Source organism: Triticum dicoccoides, chromosome 2A, assembly GCF_002162155.2.
Source record: "Triticum dicoccoides isolate Atlit2015 ecotype Zavitan chromosome 2A, WEW_v2.0, whole genome shotgun sequence".
NCBI classification, from domain to species: domain Eukaryota; kingdom Viridiplantae; phylum Streptophyta; class Magnoliopsida; order Poales; family Poaceae; genus Triticum; species Triticum dicoccoides.
In genome coordinates, this window is record NC_041382.1 from 119,360,612 (window position 1) to 119,382,348 (window position 21,737).

The following is a 21,737-nucleotide window of genomic DNA, read 5'->3' on the forward strand; positions in this document are numbered from 1 at the left end:
TAATTTAGGTGTTTCATATATTGTGTTAGCTAGCTATAATTAATAGAGAGAAGTGTCCTCTCTTATATCCGTGCTTGGTTGACGCTACGTACTATACATACGTATAGAGAGGACTAGACACGCTAGCTAGCTAGTAAGCAAACGAAGGAAACAGAAGATCGTCATGAACATATATGCATACAGAGAGAAGTGATATCGACCACCTCTCCTTCTCCGAGAGATTGGTCGAACAACAAGTTCTCGTATATCTATCCGACACTACCGGCTACATATATACAATAATTATCTCTTACAAATATAATCTCCTAACATACGGACTCATGGTCCACATATTATTCTCCGTCTTCAGCGATCACGTGGTCAAGAAAGAATGCCGCCAATTCCTCTTGAATTGCTCACATGCGAGCTGGTGCTAGGAGTTCATCCCGCTTCCGAAACATCTAATTTGAAGAAGGGGGTCAATATATATATATATATATATATATATATATATATATATATATATATGAATGAATCTAAACACAAATGATGGTAATAAAATAAAATTGTGAATGTTGTTATTTACGCACTTCATATTGTTCATCAGAGTAGCCCCGCTCACAGGTCGTGTGGCGGATGGACTCGCAAACGTAGTATCCACAGAAATCATTCCCTTGGTCCTGCCACAACCACTTTACAAGAAACAGAGGTCAATCAAACTGATAAGCAAGAATGCCAAATGGTATTGATGAAACTAGCGCTTGAATCAATAGGAGATGCGCGGAACATGCTACTATAGTACTTACTTTCGGGTCACTAAATTGCAGCTTCTTCGGGAGTCCCGGAGCTTTTTTGGTGAATTTTTTCCAAACCCTGCCAGACAAAGAAAACAATTACTTGATATATCAGGAAATGAACAAAGTTGCTGATATGGTGGATAATGATCGATTTAACTTACTTCTCCAGCATTTGAGTCATGTCCGCATAGTCCTGGGGATCTTTTCGTCTTGAGTCTAAGACGGTTACTAGTCCCTGCTCAAGCTTAATCTCTAGGAGAATATAGTGGAAACTGCACACGCATGCATAACCCATCAATTACATTACTCTAACCTTGACTAATATATAAGGGAAACCAAATACGCACAACATAGTAACACTCACTTGAAGTTGTAAGGAAAGAGTATTATATCTTTGTTTTCATTTATTACCAACGATTGTAGCAAGTTGGCCTCGGTATCTGCGGCATGAAATTTAACCTCAGTTACATCTATGAGATACGTGTTAATGAACCCAATATCACCGACTTGTCTTTTCTTCAATTTGGCGATCTTCAATCTGCATAATATAGTGAGGATAATTATAAATACATGCAATGAAAGAGCTGAGCTATATAGAGAGACTTAATGACAGAAGTTGTACTACTTACAGACAGTAGCAGGTGACCGTTGCTTTATCGAGGGCCAATTGATTGAAAAACTGAAAAAACTCCTCAAATGGAACAGGCAACAGATCAATTCCAACGACGTCATGCTCCTTTTTAACTTTCACATACAAAGTACTCCTCCCCCCAGACTCTCTGCAGATTTTCAAGTACCAATCATGCAATCTTCGCATCATCGTTGATAAAGATCTTTCATCTTTGACGAGAGGCTTCCCGTACTCGTATCTTTGTATCTGCACCTCCATGAAATCATAATGTACATCGTCGGGTAGGTAATCTCCAAGATTGCTATAACCGGGCACCATCCTAGGATCATTAGCGACAATGTCGCTAGGCACCTTGAGCGGGGGGCACGATTGCTTCCCTTGTTCGCCGAGCTGTGCAATTTGTTTCCCAGCTCGTCGTTCTTCCAGCCTTTGATCACTGACAGTACTTCCCGACCGCTCCGCTTCGGCAAATTCCTTTCCAATAATGTGGTCATAGTTTCCTTTCGGCGGAGACTTGGGTGGTTTTGTCAGGGCAGCCAGAGTGCACTTCGCTTTCACCGGATCTACCTTCTCCTTCGGAGGTGGATGTTTCTTTGCTTTCACCCCTTCAAAGAAGTTGCTCACTTCTTCTCGTGCGATCTCGGCATTCTCCTCCGGGTCCTTTTGTCGGATTTCGGGTTCCGTCAGACCCTTAAGGTTTGAACACTGGGGTGCGCACGGAGATTACGTCCTCTACCTCTCCGTCTTGCAAGGATCTAGACTACTGAAAGAACTGCACAAGAGACACAAGGTTTATACTGGTTCGGGCCACCGTTGTGGTGTAATACCCTACTCCAGTGTGTGGTGGTGGATTGCCTCTTGGGGCTGATGATGATGAACAATACAAGGAAGAACAGCCTCGCGAGGGTCTGTTCTTGGCTGAGGCGATGAACTGCTGGGAGGAGTTCAACCACCTTTCTCTCTCTCTCTCTATGCTTCCAACCTCTCAACCTTCCGACTGACCCCCCCTTGCTCTATGGGCGGCTGGTCCTATTTATAGAGGCCCTGGTCCTCTCCCCAAATATTGAGCGGGAAGGGAGCCAACAATGGCGGGCTAATTTGAAGGGGGACAACAAGTATCAACTGTCCTGACAAAAGCAGTCTTCGCCTGCGCAAAGCTCTGGTGATGACGCCGTCTTGGGCTCCACGGTGACCTCCATCTCGTAGTCCTCCTGGTCATGGTCTCGTTGCACCGAAATGGCAACCTTTGCCTGATGCCTCGGTACTCCGCGGCTGCGCTTGCTCCCTTTGCACCAAAGAGGAAAGGAGGACGATGCGCGGCTGTCACACACCTGGCGCCCTGAGTCGTCATGGCTTGCGTCATGGGCACCTCGCGAGGTACCCCGCCTTGATTTCTCCGCCTCCTCATGATCCAGCCTGACGAGGCCGTGCCTGAGGAAGCCCCATGTCATCCTCCCCGCGAGGCTTGTCCCCTCGCGAGGGTCTTGAGTCTTGCGTTGATGAAGATGGGCCGGTGCTGGGCCCCCTTTGAGCCACGCCGCAGGCCGCAGGCAGGCAAGTCTAGGGACCCCTGTTCCCAGAATGCCGACAGTAGCCCCCGGGCCCAAGGCGCGTCCGGACTTGGCCGTGCTGATAGGCGAAAGGGCAAGGGCGAAGCGCCACAGGCCCTAACAGCCTGCGGCCTTGGGCGCCGCGTGGCGTTTGATTGGACGCGGGCGTCTCTGTTTCCCCACGACGCCTAAGTGATCGCGTGAGTTGGACAAGTCCCTGCATTCAAATCGTGTCATGATTACCTGTGATCGTGGAGGCCGGCGGTTGGCCTTCGCCAGCTATAAGTACGAAACTGCGCATGCCCTTCCAGTCCATCCCTCCTTGCTTCTCCTTCTTCCCGATCCTTGCTCCGTCTTGCCGCGATGGCCCCGACTCGCCGGTTCTCTACAGCTGAGAAGGGAAAGGCTCCTCAAGAGGGACCAGACCCGCTCCCGCCGAAGAAGCGGCTCGCCCTCTGCGGCCGGGGCGAGGAGGACCGTCATGTGGTGTCGAGGCCTCGGTGCGAGCGGGCTCCGCCGGGGTTCCCGCTTCCCTTGTATGTCCACGTCGAGGGCCTCAAGGGGGTCGATGTCGATCCCCGCGGTCAGCGCTGCCGTCGGCGCTGAGGGTCACGAAGGAGTTGGTTGTTCCTCCTGGGGTCCACACCGAGGGCTCCTCCCTAGAGTTCGTGCTCCATGTCGCCATTCCTCTCCAGTCTTGGATCCGCCTGCCTCCATTCTTCGCCTCCATCATCCCGCTGGGTGTGCCTTTGGAGCTCCGGCTGCAGCATGCCGACTGCAGCGCCCTCGCGACCGAGGCAGAGGTCGCGGTCGTTGCCCCGGGTGAGGTCTACATGACTCATGGCTGGAGAGAGATCGCCCGGGTTTGTAGGGTGAGGGGCGTCTTCGCAGCCCACTTGGAGTATGATGGCGCTTCGGTGATGTTCTTCAAGGTTTTCGACGTGGATGGGCGCCGGCTGGAGTGTTGCCCCGGGAGAGCTGGCCAAGACATTGCCATGATGAAGGCTAGGCCCGTCGACCGCTCCCTTGGCGACTCTACAGGCGACGGAGGCGCCGGGGGACCCAGTGACTCCAACGAGATCTTCGCGACTCCGGAGACGAGTGACGTAAGCTACGAGCCCACGAGCCGGCGCCACTCTTGGAGCAAGGCGGGCTCGTCTGGCCATCGCCGACTCTGATCTGGATGGGGTTGGCACCGGCGCTTGATGGCCCACTATTGATGATCGCATCTCTTGCAGGAGCGCGTTTAGTTGGCATCCCTTAGGATCCGTTCCCTGTGAGGAATCAGAATGCGCCCCATGGGGGCTTGTAAGCTGCCTGTAATCCTGTTTGTTTATACATAACCCTTGCTGTAGAGTTGAGCGAGTTGCTGATTCCGTCTTAGCTCAGTTCTCCCTTTCGAACCTCGCGAAGGCTTGGTGCTCTGTGTCGATAGGTCCCAGTCCCAAGGCGGCGTCAGCCGTCACTGGTATGCCAGGTCACGATGCCGTGGTCAAGGACAGGAGGTGAGCGACCCGGGGTCCGGTAAGAGCCCCTGAGTCGCGATGCTCAGGAGGTCCCCTTTGGCACCCAAGCAGCCGTTGCTCGGTGAGAAAGGAGAGCGGCATCGCTGACACAGAATTGCATGAGGTGCGGGGTAGTGCTACGGTAGCCGGTGCTTTCAGGCGGCGACTTATCTCGAGAGTCGGGGACCATTCCTGGTGTGTCGTCGGGTCTGCGCGTCGGCAGGAGCGGAATCGCTCGGCGAGGTCCTCGCGCGCCCCTTATCCCCCGCCTTTGCTCCCCTTTCTGCTCTACGTCCTCGGGTCCCGGCCCTCGAGCTAGTCTCAGCTATCGCTGGTATGCCAGGTTGCGATGCCGTGGTCAAGGCCAGAGGGTGAGGGCTGGAGAGCCAGTAGGAGCCCTGAGTCGCGATGATCAGGCACCCCCCCTTTAACGTGCAAGCGGTTTGCGGGGACTAGAGTGAAAGGAACTCCGCGAGGGCCTTGCCTGGCGCAACTCCCTTAGGGGATCCTGTAAACTCATCACAGAAGGAAGAAGAGGCTGCCATGGAAATTACCAGTCTGCCGTTAGTTGCTTCCAAGGGGAGGTGAGGCACTGGAGGCTTGACGAGGTGGCGCCATGCGGGGCTGCCGCGGCTAGAGCTCAGCCATTCAGGTTTTTCGGCGTTGCAGGGACGGACCCATGCGCAAGCGTCGTGCCGTTATGGGAGCAATTCCGTCAGTTGGCGTCAGTTGAGCAGGCAACTAGATCAAACACGTTAGCCGCGAAGGAGAGGATTCATTAAAATAGACATCGCTGGGTCGGGCCCGAGCGACTTGGGGATGATGCAGCCCGAGGGGCGCCCCCAACAAAGCAAGCTAACAACATGAAATAAAAGGGATACATACCGCAGGGACGGACCCACGCGGTCTGGGAACGATGCAGCCCTGGGAGGGCGCTCCCAGCTGGAAATGAAACTTGTAAGATGTCACCTGCGGGTGTCGATGGCGAAGGGGTGTTGGTGCAGCAGACTCGGTGGGCTACGGAAGCCGATCCTCACGAGCCCCCAGGCCCAGGGGCCTCGGGTGGCTCCGGAGGCATTGGTAGCTCCTCGCGAATCATCTCCATCTCCGCAAAGGCTGCGGATAGCCTGTCCTCTTGAGCCTCCATGATGCCCCTCATGAGGCACTGGCGCGTTGCAACCGCGCTTGGCAAGCCGTAAGGCATGCGAACGTAGCTGTGGGGCGGACCCCCGCAGCGCCCCACTCGCGACGGCTAGAGGCACTCCATCGTAGCGACTTGGTTGAGCCCTGGTACGTCGATGCAGACACGCAGCCCACCATCCTCGCCCGGATGGGGAGCCACAGCCGGTAGACGGCGGCAACCTCTCGCGATTCTTGATTCCTCTAGTTCTTGAATGGGCTTGTCGACGAACTCCTGCGGGTCTGACCTTCCTTGCCCTGCTCCTTCTTGAGGGAAACGTGCTTTGTAACACGCCTCCACTTGGTGCCCAAGCATCTCCCTCGTGACCTTGGCCAGGTCGGTGGCCCTCCAGGGGAGAGCCCCCGAGCCCTGCCTGAGGAGGGCGCCGGGCGCACTTTCCTATGCGATGGAAGGAGGTTACCCCTAGGCAGATGCGGGCCCTGAGGGGCCCGCCTCCCAAGGGGCTAGTCCGGACGATGTCTTCTTCTTCTTGGGGGTGGTCTCGGCAAGCCTCCTTCTTCCGCAACCCGGGTCTTCCAGTGATGCGGCCTGAAAGGCTCGCTCCAGGGAACACACTGCATCCTTCTCTTCACAGGGCACCGTGATGACTCCGCCACTTCCTGGCATCTTGAGGATGTTGTAGCCATGGTGAGTTACGGCCATGAACTTGGCCAGCGCTGGGTACCCGAGGATGGCGTTGTACGGCAGGCGGATTTGGGCGACGTCGAAGTCGATGAGCTCGGTGCGGTAGTTGTCGCGTGCCCCGAAGGTGACAGGGAAGCGGACCTGCCCAATCGGGACCGTGGAGCCGTCGGTGACTCCGGAGAAAGGCTTGGTTGGCTGAAGCTGGTCGTAGGGCACTTTGAGATTGTTGAATGTTTCCACGGACAGGACGTTGAGCCCTGCCCCATCGTCGATGAGGGTCCTGGTGACCAGTACATTGCTGATGTGTAGGATCGAAAGTATGTCTAGAGGGGGGGTGATTAGACTACTTGACCAAATAAAAACTTAACATTTTCCCAATTTTAGTTCTTGGCAGATTTTAGCTATTTTAGGACAAGTCTAGCAATCATCACACAATTCAAGCAAGCATTCAAAGAGTATATTGGCAGCGGAAAGTAAAGCATGCAACTTGCAAGAATGTAAAGGGAAGGGTTTGGAGAATTCAAACGCAATTGGAGACACGGATGTTTTTCCCGTGGTTCGGATAGGTGGTGCTATCCTACATCCACATTGATGGAGACTTCAACCCACGAATGGTAACGGTTGCGCGAGTCCACACAGGTCTCCACCCAAGGGCAACGGTTGCGCGATTCCACACAGGGCTCCACCCATGAAGGGTCCACGAAGAAGCAACCACCCACAAAGGGTCCACGAAGAAGCAACCTTGTCTATCCCACCATGGCCATCGCCCACGAAGGACTTGCCTCACTAGCGGTAGATCTTCACGAAGTAGGCGATCTCCTTGCCCTTACAAACTCCTTGGCTCAACTCCACAATCTTGTTGGAGGCTCCCAAGTGACACCTAGCCAATCTAGGAGACACCACTCTCCAAGAAGTAACAAATGGTGTGTAGGTAATGAACTCCTTGCTCTTGTGCTTCAAATGATAGTCTCCCCAACACTCAACTCTCTCTCATAGGATTTGGATTTGGTGGTAAGAACATTTGAGTGGAAAGCAACTTGGGAAGGCTAGAGATCAAGATTCATATGGTAGGAATGGAATATCTTGGTCTCAATACATGAGTAGGCGGTTCTCTCTCAGAACATATGAGTTGGAATGGTGTGTGTGTTCTGATGGCTCTCTCACTGAATTAGAAGGAGGTGGAGGGGTATATATAGCCTCCACACAAAATCCAACCGTTACACAGTTTTCCAATCTCGGTGGGACCGAATCAATAAACTCGTTCGGACCGAAAATGTAAACCTAGTGACCGTTAGTGATTTCGGTGGGACCGACATGCAACTCGGTAGGACCAATTCGGTTAGGGTTTGGGCATAACTTAATCTCGGTGAGACCGATTACACAAACTCGGTGAGACCGAATTTGGTAACTAGCTAACCAGAGAGTTGGTCAGGCAAACTCGGTGGGACCGATTTGCTCTTTCGGTGAGACCGAGTGGAACTCGGTGAGACCGAAAAGTTACAAAGGGGAAACACTGAGTTTACATTGCAATCTCGGTGGGACCGATTCGCTCTTTCGGTGGGACCGAAAAGTTACGAAAGGGAAACAGAGAGTTTGCAACCCCATCTCGGTGAGACCGAGATCCCTATCGGTAGGACCGAATTGCTAGGGTTTGGCAGTGGCTAATGACAAGTGAAACTCGGTGGCGCCGAATAGGAAGAATCGGTAGGACCGAGTTTGGCTTAGGGTTTAGGTCATATGTGGATATGGAAAAATAGTTGAGGGTTTTGGAGCATATTACTAAGCACATGAAGCAAGAGGCTCATTAAGCAACACCTCATCCCTCCTTAATAGTATTGTCTTTTCCTAAGGACTCAATGTGATCTTGGATCACTAAAATATAAAATGAAGAGTCTTGAGCTTTTGAGCTTGAGCCAATCCTTTGTCCTTAGCATTTTGAGGGTTCCACTTTCACATCCATGCCATGCCAATCATTGAGCTTTCCTGAAACAATCATCTTGGAATAGCATTAGCTCAATGAGCTATATGTTGTTATCAATTACCAAAACCACCTAGGGATAGTTGCACTTTCAATCTCCCCCTTTTTGGTAATTGATGACAACATATAGATCAAAGCTTCGACAAAAGATAATAATCATGAAATTTATCATCGCTTTGAGAAGTATGTGATAAGTAAGAGCTCCCCCTAAATTTGTGCATATTTAAAATTTGCTTTTGGACTGCAAATGCACAAAGAATTAGAATTATGGGTTACTCTTCCATGTCACATACATCTTGGTGGAGCGCTCAAAAATGATAAGAATGAAATACATGCACTCATCACCAAGAACAATGAATGATCACAAATGATAGATAGAATGATAATATTTAAGCAAGCATTAAGCAAACATTAAGTGTAGCTTATGATCAAACACATGATCATCAATGTCTCACAAATAATGACGTAGTATCAAGCACTCAAAAGCAAATAAGTTCGAAAAAAACCAAATAAAACAAGAGAGAATAAAAGCAACACTCTCTCTCGAAGCCTATGATCTATACATTTTCTCCCCCTTTGGCAACAAGTTACCAAAAAGTTACTAGAAAATGCCTCCGCTTGAGTAGGCATCCTGGCAGCTTTCTCCTTCTTCGCCTTCTCCTTCTGAGCTTGTGCATGGGCAGATGATGGTTCATTCTCAGTCATAACAACTTCATTGTTCTCGAAATCTGGACGGATGGGCAGGTGTTCCTTATCCAACAAATATACGCCCGTGCCCATCTTGGAGTTGATGAGCTCCTGAATCTTAGGGGCATAACCACAGCTCCTCTTCTGATCTGCCGCAGTCCTTTTGATCATTTCCACTATGAGGCTCATGACTTTGAATTTTTGAGGCACGTCAAAAACATGAAGCAAATTGATCGCGTGACCTCTGATCATCTTGTGATCTCCAGACTTGGGCAGAAGGGTGTGCCTAAGGATCCAGTTGATCGTGGGCAATCCTGATAGCAGATAATGCACTAAGCCAAATTTGAACGTGTCAAGTGCTTCATTCGGAATCTCCTTGTACATGTTGGACATGGAGTTGTGGTCCATCTTTTTCTTGGCATAAATGTCCAAGTCATCTGCTTGCTCCTATGGAGCATTGATTAGCTTCGCCCATTCCTCAACAGTAGAGTTGTACCTTGTACCTTCTGACATCCATGTGATCCTGCCATCCGGATAAAAGTGTGTTGTGGAGTAGAATTGCATGATCAGTTCCTCGTTCCACTTTGTGAGATTCTGCCCAACAAAGTCTGCAACTCCACATGCACTAAAGCTGTCAAATACTCTAGGGTAGTACTCTTCATTGTTCTTGATATAGGTCCAGTCGACCCATCTCATGTCACATACAATTGGCTTCTTGTCAAGTAGCACTGTCTCATAGAAGTCCTGCTGCTCCTTGGTATGAAACATGTAGTCCACTGCAGTCCTTCTCCTAGAGGCGTATGGATCTGCTTCTCTCCATTTCCTGAGCCCTGAGTCTCTCTTGAGCTTCATATCCTCAGCCACAGGATGAGCATCGTTGTGGTCTGGGATCTTGGGCTTGAGCTTCCGAAGGACATTTTCTTCCTCATCCTCTGCAACAGTCTCAGGCACTGGGGCCTTGTTCTTCTCAGTGGCTGGGATGCTTCTTGTGTTTCTCTTTGGTGCACTCTTAGGCTTAGATGCAGCCTTAGGTGCTTCCTTGGGCTTGGATGCAGCTCACCCTAACCTTATGGCATCTCCCATAAGCTTGGGTGCCTTGGGCGCTGGTGCAGCTGCCTCTTCTTCCTCTTCCTCTTCCATGATGGAAGCTTTGCCAAGCACCCTAGCCACAGTCTTTTTTACCCTCTCCTTTCTTTTCTTGCCCTCAGCTGCAGCTGGCTCTTGGGAAGTGGGCTTCTCAGTCGAGGCTCTAGCCTTTGACATGGGCTGCCTGCCTGCTGGCCTTTTGATCTTCAGACCTGGCTTAGTGCCTTGGGCTGGCTCAATTCTCTTGGAAGTGGCCTCTTCCTCTGCCACATAGTCCTCATCTTCAGAATCTGAGGTTTTCTTCTTCCTTTGCCTAGTGGCAGCTTTAGGCAGGTTGCTGGGTGTGCTCCTACAACCATCATCTGAGGAACTTGAGGGACTAGTGCCCTCATTCAACTGCACTTGCTCCTCTGACAAGTTTTGGCTGTCACTCTGGTTTGACATGATGCAAACTGACTGCTGACCCTGTGAATAGATTATAGAGGAGATAGAGTGGATGAGCATCACAAAATGCAGAGATTTTTGCAAAATAATAATTCAAAAACCTAGTTTTAGTTTCCCACTGAAATCATCTCGGATATACCAACTTTCAAACTCGGTGATACCAAAGCAGTTTTGGAACCTAAACTAGTGAACTCGGTAGGACCGAGTCACAGTTCGGTGGCACCGAGACTGCTAGGGTTTCACTGAGTTCAAAAATCGGTCACACCGATAAGTAATTCTCGGTCAGACCGAGTCTCACTTGTGCAATGGCATAAGCCAAGTCGGTGGGACTGAGTTTTTCAACTCGGTGGGTCCGCGATGGTTTCGGCGGAGACCTAAACCTAGAATTTTAAAATCAAACCTAATCTATGAGCGTTTTAACTGGATAGGAGTTTATCAAACGTGGCTAGAAACAATATGATCACAATGTGCTAGGAATCAGATTGAGGAATAGCACAAAGATCAAGTCCATACCCTAGTTTGGCGGGGACTTGCTACGGCGGCAACGGCGGGGCAGAAATCCCGTTGACGGTGACGGAGACCAGCGACTGGAGGCTGCTGGTGGCGAGAAGATGATCCGGAGACCTCGAGGGCGGAGCAGGCTATCGCGCGGGCGAAGGGGTTCGGAGAAATTTCCAAATTTTGCCCGTGACTATATATAGCCCGACCCTGTCGGTGTGACCGAGTGGAACAACTCGGTGGCACCGAGATTCATAACTGCATGCAGTTATTGAAACTCGGTGTGACCGAAAGGTTCAAATCGGTTGCACCGAGATCGAAAACCTAGATCAACTTAATGATCTCGGTAGGACCGAAAGTGGAGTATCGGTCAGACCGAGAATCATAAAGAGGTTTTGGAAGTTTAAGTCTATGACGAATCGGGGACTCCGAGCGCTCCTCACACAGAGTGGTTTGAATCTGACTTGATCAAATTTTGTGATGCAGCATGAATAGAGTTTGAGACGAGAAAAGCATAGATAGCTAGAGGAGGTTCTTAGGCATTCTTGTCCATCCACTTGGCAAAAAAAATAGATAAAGCCGAACAATCAAAGCAACAAGTGGATGTCCTCGAATGAGTAAAATATGCAACCAGCATGCTCACACAATAAGATGGCAAATGAAATATGTGGCAAGGCATGCACAACCAATTCTAGCATCTATCAAGCAATTTGCAATGACTAGGTCATCTATATATGAGTATATTGACTTAGGAGTCACGTGAGAACACTTGATCATAGGTCATACTCATCATTTAAGCTCAAGTGGGGTTACCACTTTTACATAAAGCATTGTTGTGTTCACATCTTTAGAGTTGCTTTAGCTCAAGTCTTAGAGTATAGCTCCCCCTAGATGTGATATCCCCCCTAAGAGGGATGAACTAACCTTGGGTTTTGTCGATGATGACTTCATGTAGATATTGAAGATGTGGATGCTCAATGTTGATGTAGATCTCTTGGAGCTATCCATTTGAGTGAATTGCACTTTCAATACCTACATGGGTTAGTCCCACAAGGAACAAACAAGGATATCCATAGACATAGAGTGATGCACACAAAAGATGATGTCCATGAAAACTTTTAGGTTACCTTGTCCCTTGTCTTACCAACAAGAGGGTTTGTGACTCCTTGAACTAGTGCAAGATGTGGAAGTTGATTGCACTTGTTCTTGCCAAAATGATAAGAGTGAAGTATGTTGGCGGAGTCACCCTCGAGAACTCTCTAGTTCTTCTTCTTTTGGATCCACACCATCTTGATGGGAATCCTTGGAGTTGTAGTCGTACTTGATGAAGTGGACCTTGAAGTAGTCTTGCAAATCCACTTGACTAAGGTCTTAGGAGCTTCTTCAAATGCATCAATTTCCTCCTGAAGCTTGTCCTTGCCTTTTTGCTCGTAGTTTTGTGGTGGAAGATCATCTTGAGCTTGTGTCCCCTTGAAAGAAGTATACTTCTCTTGTTGAGGGACAAACTTTGTCTTGGGGTATTGATCTTCTTCCCATTCAACTCCATTGGCATTGAACTTTCGTTCAAAACCAACACCTTGATTCTTCCGGTGCATTCCTTGCTTGCGCACAATTTCCTTGAATTGCTTACTCCCGGCAAGGCTTTTGTACACTCCTTTCTCTATAATTCCCTTCAATAAGCTATTTTCTTGCTCAAGTGTAACTTGGCTAAGAGAATCATTAGTGGAATCAAGAGAACTACTAGAAGCAACAATATTGAATTTAGCATAATCATTGTTACTACTAGAGGAAGAATCTTTCTTGTTAGACTTGACTTGAGGCATGTAAGTGGATAAGAGTAAACGCTTGGCAATGTAAGAAGAACTTTTCTTGCGGAGATCATCATTGATTGCCTTTAAGAACTCATGCTCTTGCTCAAGATTGAGCTTTTCAAAGCATAGTTTCTCATGAGCCCTTAAAAGTTCTCGATGATCTTTGAAGATAATGTCATGAGCTAACTTAAGAGTTTTTAGTTCTTTAGTTAGAGCCTCAATCTTCTCCTTATCATTGTCATTCGTTTTATCTTGATTAGCATGATTAATTGGTCTTTCATCATAGTATTCATCACTAGAGTTGTCACCAAGCAAATCATCACCTAACAAGTCATCTTCATCACTATTGAAATCAACATACTTGGGGTGTGTTACCTTAGGACCTTTGGCCATGAAGCATCTTCCAATTCCTTCATTTGGTGAGTCAAATATGTCGTAGGAGTTGGTTGACACAAGTGCTAGACCGGCAACACCTTCATCTTGAGTATCTTCGGAGTCAGAGTGATAACTTCTCTCGGAGTGGCTGTCGGAGTTGGATAGCCATTCACCAACATGAGCTTGATGTCTTCGTCTTGTGTAGCTCCTTGATGATTTTTCCTTCCTTTCCGAATCCTTGCTTCTCCGTGAGTATCTTCGTTCATAACGATCATCTCTACTCCTTCTCTCTCTTGGTGGTGATCCTTTGCTTCTTATTTTTGGAGAATCTTCTCTTCTCTTGTAGGGAGCCGTACACTCATTGGAATAGTGTCCGGGTCTTCCACAATTGTAATAGTTTCGCTCTCGACTAGATGATCTTTTGTCATTGTAGGACCTTGACTTGGAGCTTCTATCTTTGCTTCTACTCTTGTAGAACTTGTTGAAGTTCTTCACCATTAAGCTCAATTCTTCATTGAAGTCTTGTTTCTCACTTGATGATGTAGGGGCTTCACATGAGGCTTTATAGGCACCACTTGATTTGTTGTGAAGTTCCTCTTTATCCTTAAGTGACATCTCATGAGCAACAATTCTTCCAATCACCTTCGTTGGCTTGAGATCTTTGTAATAGGGCATCATTTGGATTAATGTGCACACGGTATCATATTTTCCATCCAAGGCTCTTAGAATCTTCTTGATGATGAATCTATCGGTCATCTCTTCATTTCCTAAGCCGGCAATCTCATTTGTGATGAGAGCAAGCCTAGAGTACATTTCAGCGACACCTTCACCATCCTTCATCTTGAACTTGTCAAGTTGGCTTTGAAGCACATCCAACTTGGATTCCTTGATGGAGTCGGTACCTTCGTGCATATCAATCAAAGTGTCCCAAATTTCCTTTGCATTCTCAAGAGGGCTGATTTTGTTGAATTCTTTGGGGCACAATCCGTTGAAGAGAATATCACAAGCTTGAGCATTGTATTGCAACATCTTCAACTCATCCGTGGTAGCTTCACGGTTTGGTTCTCTCCCATCAAAGAAGTCACCTTGCAAACCAACACACACAATAGCCCAAACGGCGGGGTTATGTCCAAGAATATGCATTTTCATTTTATGCTTCCAACTAGCAAAATTAGTACCATCAAAGTAAGGACCTCTATGGTGATAATTTCCCTCGCTAGACGCCATACTCTCCTAGGTTGTGAAACCAAGGCTATGACCACCAAAAGCTATGGAGATCAAGCAAATGGAGACCAAAGCTCTGATACCACTTGTAGGATCGAAAGTATGTCTAGAGGGGGGGTGATTAGACTACTTGACCAAATAAAAACTTAACCTTTTCCCAATTTTAGTTCTTGGCAGGTTTTAGCTATTTTAGGACAAGTCAAGCAATCATCACACAATTCAAGCAAGCATGCAAAGAGTATATTGGCAGCGGAAAGTAAAGCATGCTACTTGCAAGAATGTAAAGGGAATGGTTTGGAGAAATGGAGACACGGATGTTTTTCCCGTGGTTCGGATAGGTGGTGCTATCCTACATCCACGTTGATGGAGACTTCAACCCACGAAGGGTAACGGTTGCGCGAGTCCACACAGGGCTCCACCCAAGGGCAACGGTTGCGCGAGTCCACACAGGGCTCCACCCACGAAGGGTCCACGAAGAAGCAACCACCCACAAAGGGTCCACGAAGAAGCAACCTTGTCTATCCCACCATGGCCATCGCCCACGAAGGACTTGCCTCACTAGCGGTAGATCTTCACGAAGTAGGCGATCTCCTTGCCCTTACAAACTCCTTGGTTCAACTCCACAATCTTGTCGGAGGCTCCCAAGTGACACCCAGCCAATCTAGGAGACACCACTCTCCAAGAAGTAACAAATGGTGTGTAGGTAATGAACTCCTTGCTCTTGTGCTTCAAATGATAGTCTCCCCAACACTCAACTCTCTCTCATAGGATTTGGATTTGGTGGAAAGAAGATTTGAGTGGAAAGCAACTTGGGAAGGCTAGAGATCAAGATTCATATGGTAGGAATGGAATATCTTGGTCTCAACACATGAGTAGGCGGTTCTCTCTCAGAACATATGAGTTGGAATGGTGTGTGTGTTCTGATGGCTCTCTCACTGAATGAGAAGGAGGTGGAGGGGTATATATAGCCTCCACACAAAATCCAACCGTTACACAGTTTTCCAATCTTGGTGGGACCGAATCAATAAACTCGTTCGGACCGAAAATTTAAACCTAGTGACCGTTAGTGATTTCGGTGGGACCGACATGCAACTCGGTAGGACCGATTCGGTTAGGGTTTGGGCATAACGTAATCTCGGTGACACCGATTACACAAACTCGGTGAGACCGAATTTGGTAACTAGCTAACCAGAGAGTTGGTCAGGCAAACTCGGTGGGACCAATTTGCTCTTTCGGTGAGACCGAGTGGAACTCGGTGAGACCGAAAAGTAACAAAGGGGAAACACTAAGTTTACATTGCAATCTCGGTGGGACCGATTCGCTCTTTCGGTGGGACCGAAAAGTTACAAAAGGGAAACAGAGAGTTTGCAACCCCATCTCGGTGAGACCGAGATCCCTATCGGTAGGACCGAATTGCTAGGGTTTGGCAGTGGCTAATGACAAGTGAAACTCTGTGGCGCCGGATAGGAAGAATCGGTAGGACCGAGTTTGGCTTAGGGTTTAGGTCATATGTGGATATGGAAAAATAGTTGAGGGTTTTGGAGCATATTACTAAGCACATGAAGCAAGAGGCTCATTAAGCAACACCTCATCCCTCCTTAATAGTATTGGCTTTTCCTAAGGACTCAATGTGATCTTGGATCACTAAAATATAAAATGAAGAGTCTTTAGCTTTTGAGCTTGAGCCAATCCTTTGTCCATAGCATTTTGAGGGTTCCACTTTCACATCCATGCCATGCCAATCATTGAGCTTTCCTGAAACAATCATCTTGGAATAGCATTAGCTCAATGAGCTATATGTTGCTATGAATTACCAAAACCACCTAGGGATAGTTGCACTTTCATGATGACTGGGGAGAAAAGCATCGGGAGGACCCCGGCTGTGGCCTCGCACTTGAGCTGATCCGCTGAGCTGAATGTGATCGAGCATGCCGACCACCTGAGAGGGCGCGTTGCTTCGAGCCTGGGGAGGACTGCATTCACTTCGTGGGCAAACAGCTTGAAGATGCATTGTGAGGCTGGGGCTTGAGCTCCGCCCAGGATGCAGGCAATTGTGTGTGGCTCCTGGAAGCCCCCAGCCCCTTCGTCTCGATGGTGGTCTTCGTTTCTCCTTGGCTGAGGCGGCAATGGAGGGAGGCCTGCGTTGCCCTGCGGGCGATCCTCTCGAGGCTGATCCCTCCAGTCCCCCTCGCGAGGAAGGTCTCGCCAGCGATCCTCGCGAGGTTGATCGCGCCACCCTTGGCGCGGGCCGCGGTCTTCCCAGCGTCCCGCGTTTCTTCCTCCTCCTCGGCCGTAGCCCCGATCGTCCTGTTCGGGACGACGGCCGGTCCTTCCTTCTCGCACGGCACAGAGTTCTTGGCATTCGTTGGTGTTGTGGGTGTGGAGGTCGTGGTACACACAGTACCGACTGCCCCTGGAGGACTCGGGCAGATCTTTGCCCCGCTTGGTGTCTGGTTCTGCCGCGAGCACGGCAGCCCCCTTGTGCTTCACGTCCTTGGCCTTGGGCTTCTTCTCTTCTAGGTCTGCGGCAGGCAGCTCGAGGAGGGAGAGGCGTCCCTCCTCAGCCCTGGCGCACTTGGTCGCCAAGTTGAACAGATCCAGGGAGGTGCACAGGTCTTCATGCATCACCAGCTCCTCCTTCATCTTGATGTCGCGCACACCATCGGAGAAGGCCGAGATGATGGCCTCCTCAGACACCTTGGGGATCTTGAGGCGCGTGCTGTTGAAGCGCTGGATGTACTTTTGTAGGGTCTCTCCGGGTTGTTGCTTGATGCGGCGCATGTCGCTCACGACGGGTGGCCGGTCGCGAGTACCTTGGAAGTTGGTGATGAAGCGGGTGCGCATCTGGTCCCAGGAAGAGATCGTGCCTGGAGCTAGATTCAGGAGCCAGGTGCAAGCTCCTTCCTTGAGCACCGTGGGGAACCAGTTCGCCATGACCTTCTCGTCCCCGCTGGCAGCTTCGATGCCCAGCTCATAGAGCTGGAGGAACTCTGCAGGGTCAGTCGTGCCGTCGTAATGAGGAGACAGGTCTGGCTTGAACTTGCCGGGCCACGCAATGCTACGCAGCTTGGTGGTGTAGGCGCGGCAGCCTGCGGTGGCCACGAAAAGCTTCGGCTGGTGGAGAGCTCGGTCTTGAGGGTCCCCACGCGCTGCAGCTAGGAGCAGCGCGGGGTCTTGGTGTGCCGGAGCTGGAGCAGGGTCGCAGCGTGCCGGAGCAGGGAGCCCCCGGGCAGCCCCTTGCGGGCGAGGGACTTCTTGGCAGCTCCATTCTTGCTATGCTGGCACCTGATGGAGCGGGTTCTGCCCAGGGGCCATGCGCCTTGGAGCCATGGCGTCTTCTTGGAGAGGAGGCGGCTGGTACGCCCCCGGAGCTTCGTTGCCCGCGCAGGGTGGAGTGCGGCGCGGCGGAACGGACGGTGATGGAGAGCCCCCGCGGCGCGGACGAGCTCGGCAACGCGGTCGAGCCACTCTTCGTAGACGTCGTCGACGGGACGGTAGTGCAGGAGCTCGTTTGCTGCGATGAGCGCAGCTCGAGCCTCCAAGGGTGCGCGGAGCGCGCGGGACGAAGAAACAGCTGGTGTGAGCGATGGAGTAGCGGTGCGGCCGTCTTGCCGCACGGATGGATGCTGAGACGATGCTTGCTGCTCGCCCCCCGCCGGGCCGGTGGAGGCGTTGATGGCAGGTGACGGGGAACGATGAGGAGTCTGCCGACGGGCGCCGTCTGGGCGACGCGGGAAGCGATGGCGGCCCGGCGCTCGGCGCGGGCCTGACGAGCGTCAGACATGGATGCGACGGTAGGAGGAGAACGGAGCGATGGGAGACGAATTCCGGCTCACCCCTACCTGGCGCGCCAAATGTCGGATTTCGGGTTCTGGCAGACCCTTAAGGTTTGAACACTGGGGTGCGCGCGGAGATTACGTCCTCTACCTCTCCGTCTCGCAAGGATCTAGACTACTGAAAGAACTGCACAAGAGAGACAAGGTTTATACTGGTTCGGGCCACCGTTGTGGTGTAATACCCTACTCCAGTGTGTGGTGGTGGATTGCCTCTTGGGGCTGATGATGATGAACAATACAAGGAAGAACAGCCTCGCGAGGGTCTGTTCTTGGCTGAGGCGATGAACTGCTGGGAGGAGTTGAACCACCTTTCTCTCTCTCTCTCTCTATGCTTCCAACCTCTCAACCTTCCGACTGACCCCCCCTTGCTCTGTGGGAAGTTGGTCCTATTTATAGAGGACCTGGTCCTCTCCCCAAATATTGAGCGGGAAGGGAGCCAACAATGGCGGGCTAATTTGAAGGGGGACAACAAGTATAAACTGTCTTGACAAAAGTTGTCTTCGCCTGCGGAAAGCTCTGGTGATGACGCCGTCTTGGGCTCCACGGTGACCTCCATCTCGTAGTCCTCCTAGTCTTGGTCTCGTTGCACCGAAATGGCAACCTTTGCCTGATGCCTCGGTACTCCACGGCTGCGCTTGCTCCCTTTGCACCAAAGAGGAAAGGAGGACGATGTGCGGCTGGCACCCGCCTGGCGCCCTGAGTCGTCATCGCTTGCGTCATGGGCACCTCGCGAGGTACCCCGCCTTGATTTCTCCGCCTCCTCGTGAGCCAGCCTGACGAGGCCACGCCTGAGGAAGCCCCACGTCGTCCGCCCCGCGAGGCTTGGCCCCTCGCGAGGGTCTTGAGTCTTACGTTGATGAAGATGGGCCGTGATGGGCCCCCTTTGAGCCACACCGCAGGCCGCAGGCAGGCAAGTCTGGGGACCCACGTTCCCAGAACGCCGACACCTCTCATATGGTAACTTCTCTGGAGTCTTCAGAGAAGGACCGAATCTGTATGTCCTCCTGCCTCTGGCTGTACTGCTAGACGCTGGCAGAGCAGACAGAGCGGTTGTCTTCTTTACTTGCTTACGAGGCAGAGGAGAAGGACTACGACGCGTCGGAGCAGCTGGAGCGGCGGCAGGTCTCTTCCACCCTTGCTGACGAGGTGGAGAAGGAGGAGGCTGGCTGCTCGGGCGCGCCGGCGCAGGCGGAGAAGGAGGCGGAGTGCCGCCACGCACCGGAGAAGGAGCCGGCCGAGTGCCCTGATCGTCACTCGCCGGAGGAGGAGGCGGTGGAGGAGGCGGAGTGCCCTGACTCGTCGTAGGAGGAGGTGGTGGAGGAGGCGGAGTGCCCTGACTCGCCGGAGGAGGAGGAGGAGGCGGAGGCGCCCAGTTCGGAAGGTTGATGAGCTCCTTCCGCCATAGGCATGGAGTCTTCAGAGCAGAACCCAGCCTAGTATCCCCTTCACCGGTAGGGTGGTCAAGCTGGAGGTCCTCAAATCCCTTCGATATTTCATCCACCATCACCCTAGCATATCCTTATGGAATCGGCCGGCAGTGAAAAGTTGCGCCGGGTTCAGTAGGATAAACAGAGCCAACAGCCGCCTTGACCTTCAAATTCATCCATTGCGTCATAAGGTTGCAATTTTGAGACTCCGTGATAGCATCCACGGGATAGCTGGCAGGAGCCGTGAAGACATGCTCCGGCTGAAGCAGCTCGGTGGAAGCCACGCTGCTTCTCTGCTGAGATGGCGGGGTAGCTTCGGGGGAAGCTTCGGCAGTTCGTTTGCTGCGATTTGCTTCTCGTTCCTCTACCGTTTGTACGCTTGCTTGCAGCGCCTGCATTTGGGTCTGCTGCACTTTTTTCCTCCTCTCCTGGCATTTGTAACCGCCTGCGTCTGGAAACCCAACCTTCCTTGGAATGGAGCCTGGCATGCCTCGTGTCCGTCTAGGGTGCTCAGGATTCCCGAGGGCCGTTGTGAGCTTGTCGTTCTCTCTGTCTGGAACGAACGTCCCTTGCTGCACTGCTTCGATATACTGCTGAAGCTTCCTGACTGGTATGTCCATTTGATCGTTCGTCGAAATGCACTTCCCTAATACAGGGTCCAAGGTTCCGCCAGCCCCGAAGAACCAAGTCCGGCAACGGTCTGGCCAGTTAATTGTCTCTGGTTTGATCCCTTTATCAGCCAGATCATTCTCAGTCTTGGCCCACTTAGGCCGGGCTACGAGGTAGCCACCTGACCCCGTGCGATGGTGATGCTTCTTCTTCGCAGCATTTTGCTTGTTTATCGCCGACATCTTCTTACTCTTTTCCGATGTCTTATGGGCCACAAATGCGGGCCAGTGATCTCTGATCTTCTCATATCTGCCCTTGAATTCTGGTGTCTCTTTATTTTCGACAAACTCATTCTACTCTTTCTTCCACCTCCTGAATAGTTCTGCCATCCTCTTAAGAGCAAAAGACTTGATTAGTTGCTCTTTAACTAGCTTCTCTGGATCATCCTCTTACGGTAGGGTGAAATTTGACTTCAGCTCAGTCCAAAGATCATTTTTCTGCATATCATTGACATAAGACACCTCAGGGTCTTCTGTAGCCGGCTTTAACTATTGCTGGATGCTGATCGGGATCTTGTACCTAACCAAAACCCCGCACTGAGCAACAAATGTGCTCTTTGTCCGGAGGGGTTCAATCGGTTGGCCGTCGCGCGCGATTGCTATGATCTCAAACTTTTCATCCGAGCTCAACTTTTTCTTCGGGCCTCGTCTCTTTACCGAAGTTGTGCTCGATCTGGAGGGCTAGAAAAAAGAACAAAGACTTAATTAATATGTGTACATACCAAAACAATAAATGCATCAATTAGCTAGTCAGCAGAAGATTAACTAATATACATACCTGGCCAGACTCGGTTCGGTCACCGGAGACGTCATCACGGTCTCCTTCTTGCACCGGCATTGGGTCACCGGAGCCATCCTCACGGTATCCTTCTTGCACCGGCATTAGGTCACCGGAGCCATCATAATCATAGCCAGCTGCTTCCAGACCATCGGTGTCGTTGAGAAACAACGAGTAGACGGCATCACTTCCTCGTGCGATTATGTACCCCAACAACTCTTCCTGTACTTCGTCTCGGGCGGTGTCCATAGTTTCTACAAATATTTACAACATGGCAATTATTATTCAAACATGACAGATGGATATATTAGTGGCAAACATAGAACTAATATTAATTAGTTGCCTCGATGCTGCTTCTCTAGGGTTTGGGGTGGCCTCGACAACGCTTCAAGGATAAAAAAAAGAACTCCTCTATTCTTTCTTATCCTCTTTTTTTCTTCTTCTTCCTCTTTTTTTTATCGGCAACGACGGTTGTCGAGGGTCACCGAACGGTAGAGGAAACCCTAAATAGCAAGTATCGTGGGTGTGAGATACATGTGGCCGTCGGTGTCGGACACTACATCCACGTCCCACAAGTGACGTGGGCGTCGAAGCCCGCGTCACTTGTGGGACGTGGATGTACTGTCTGACACCGACGG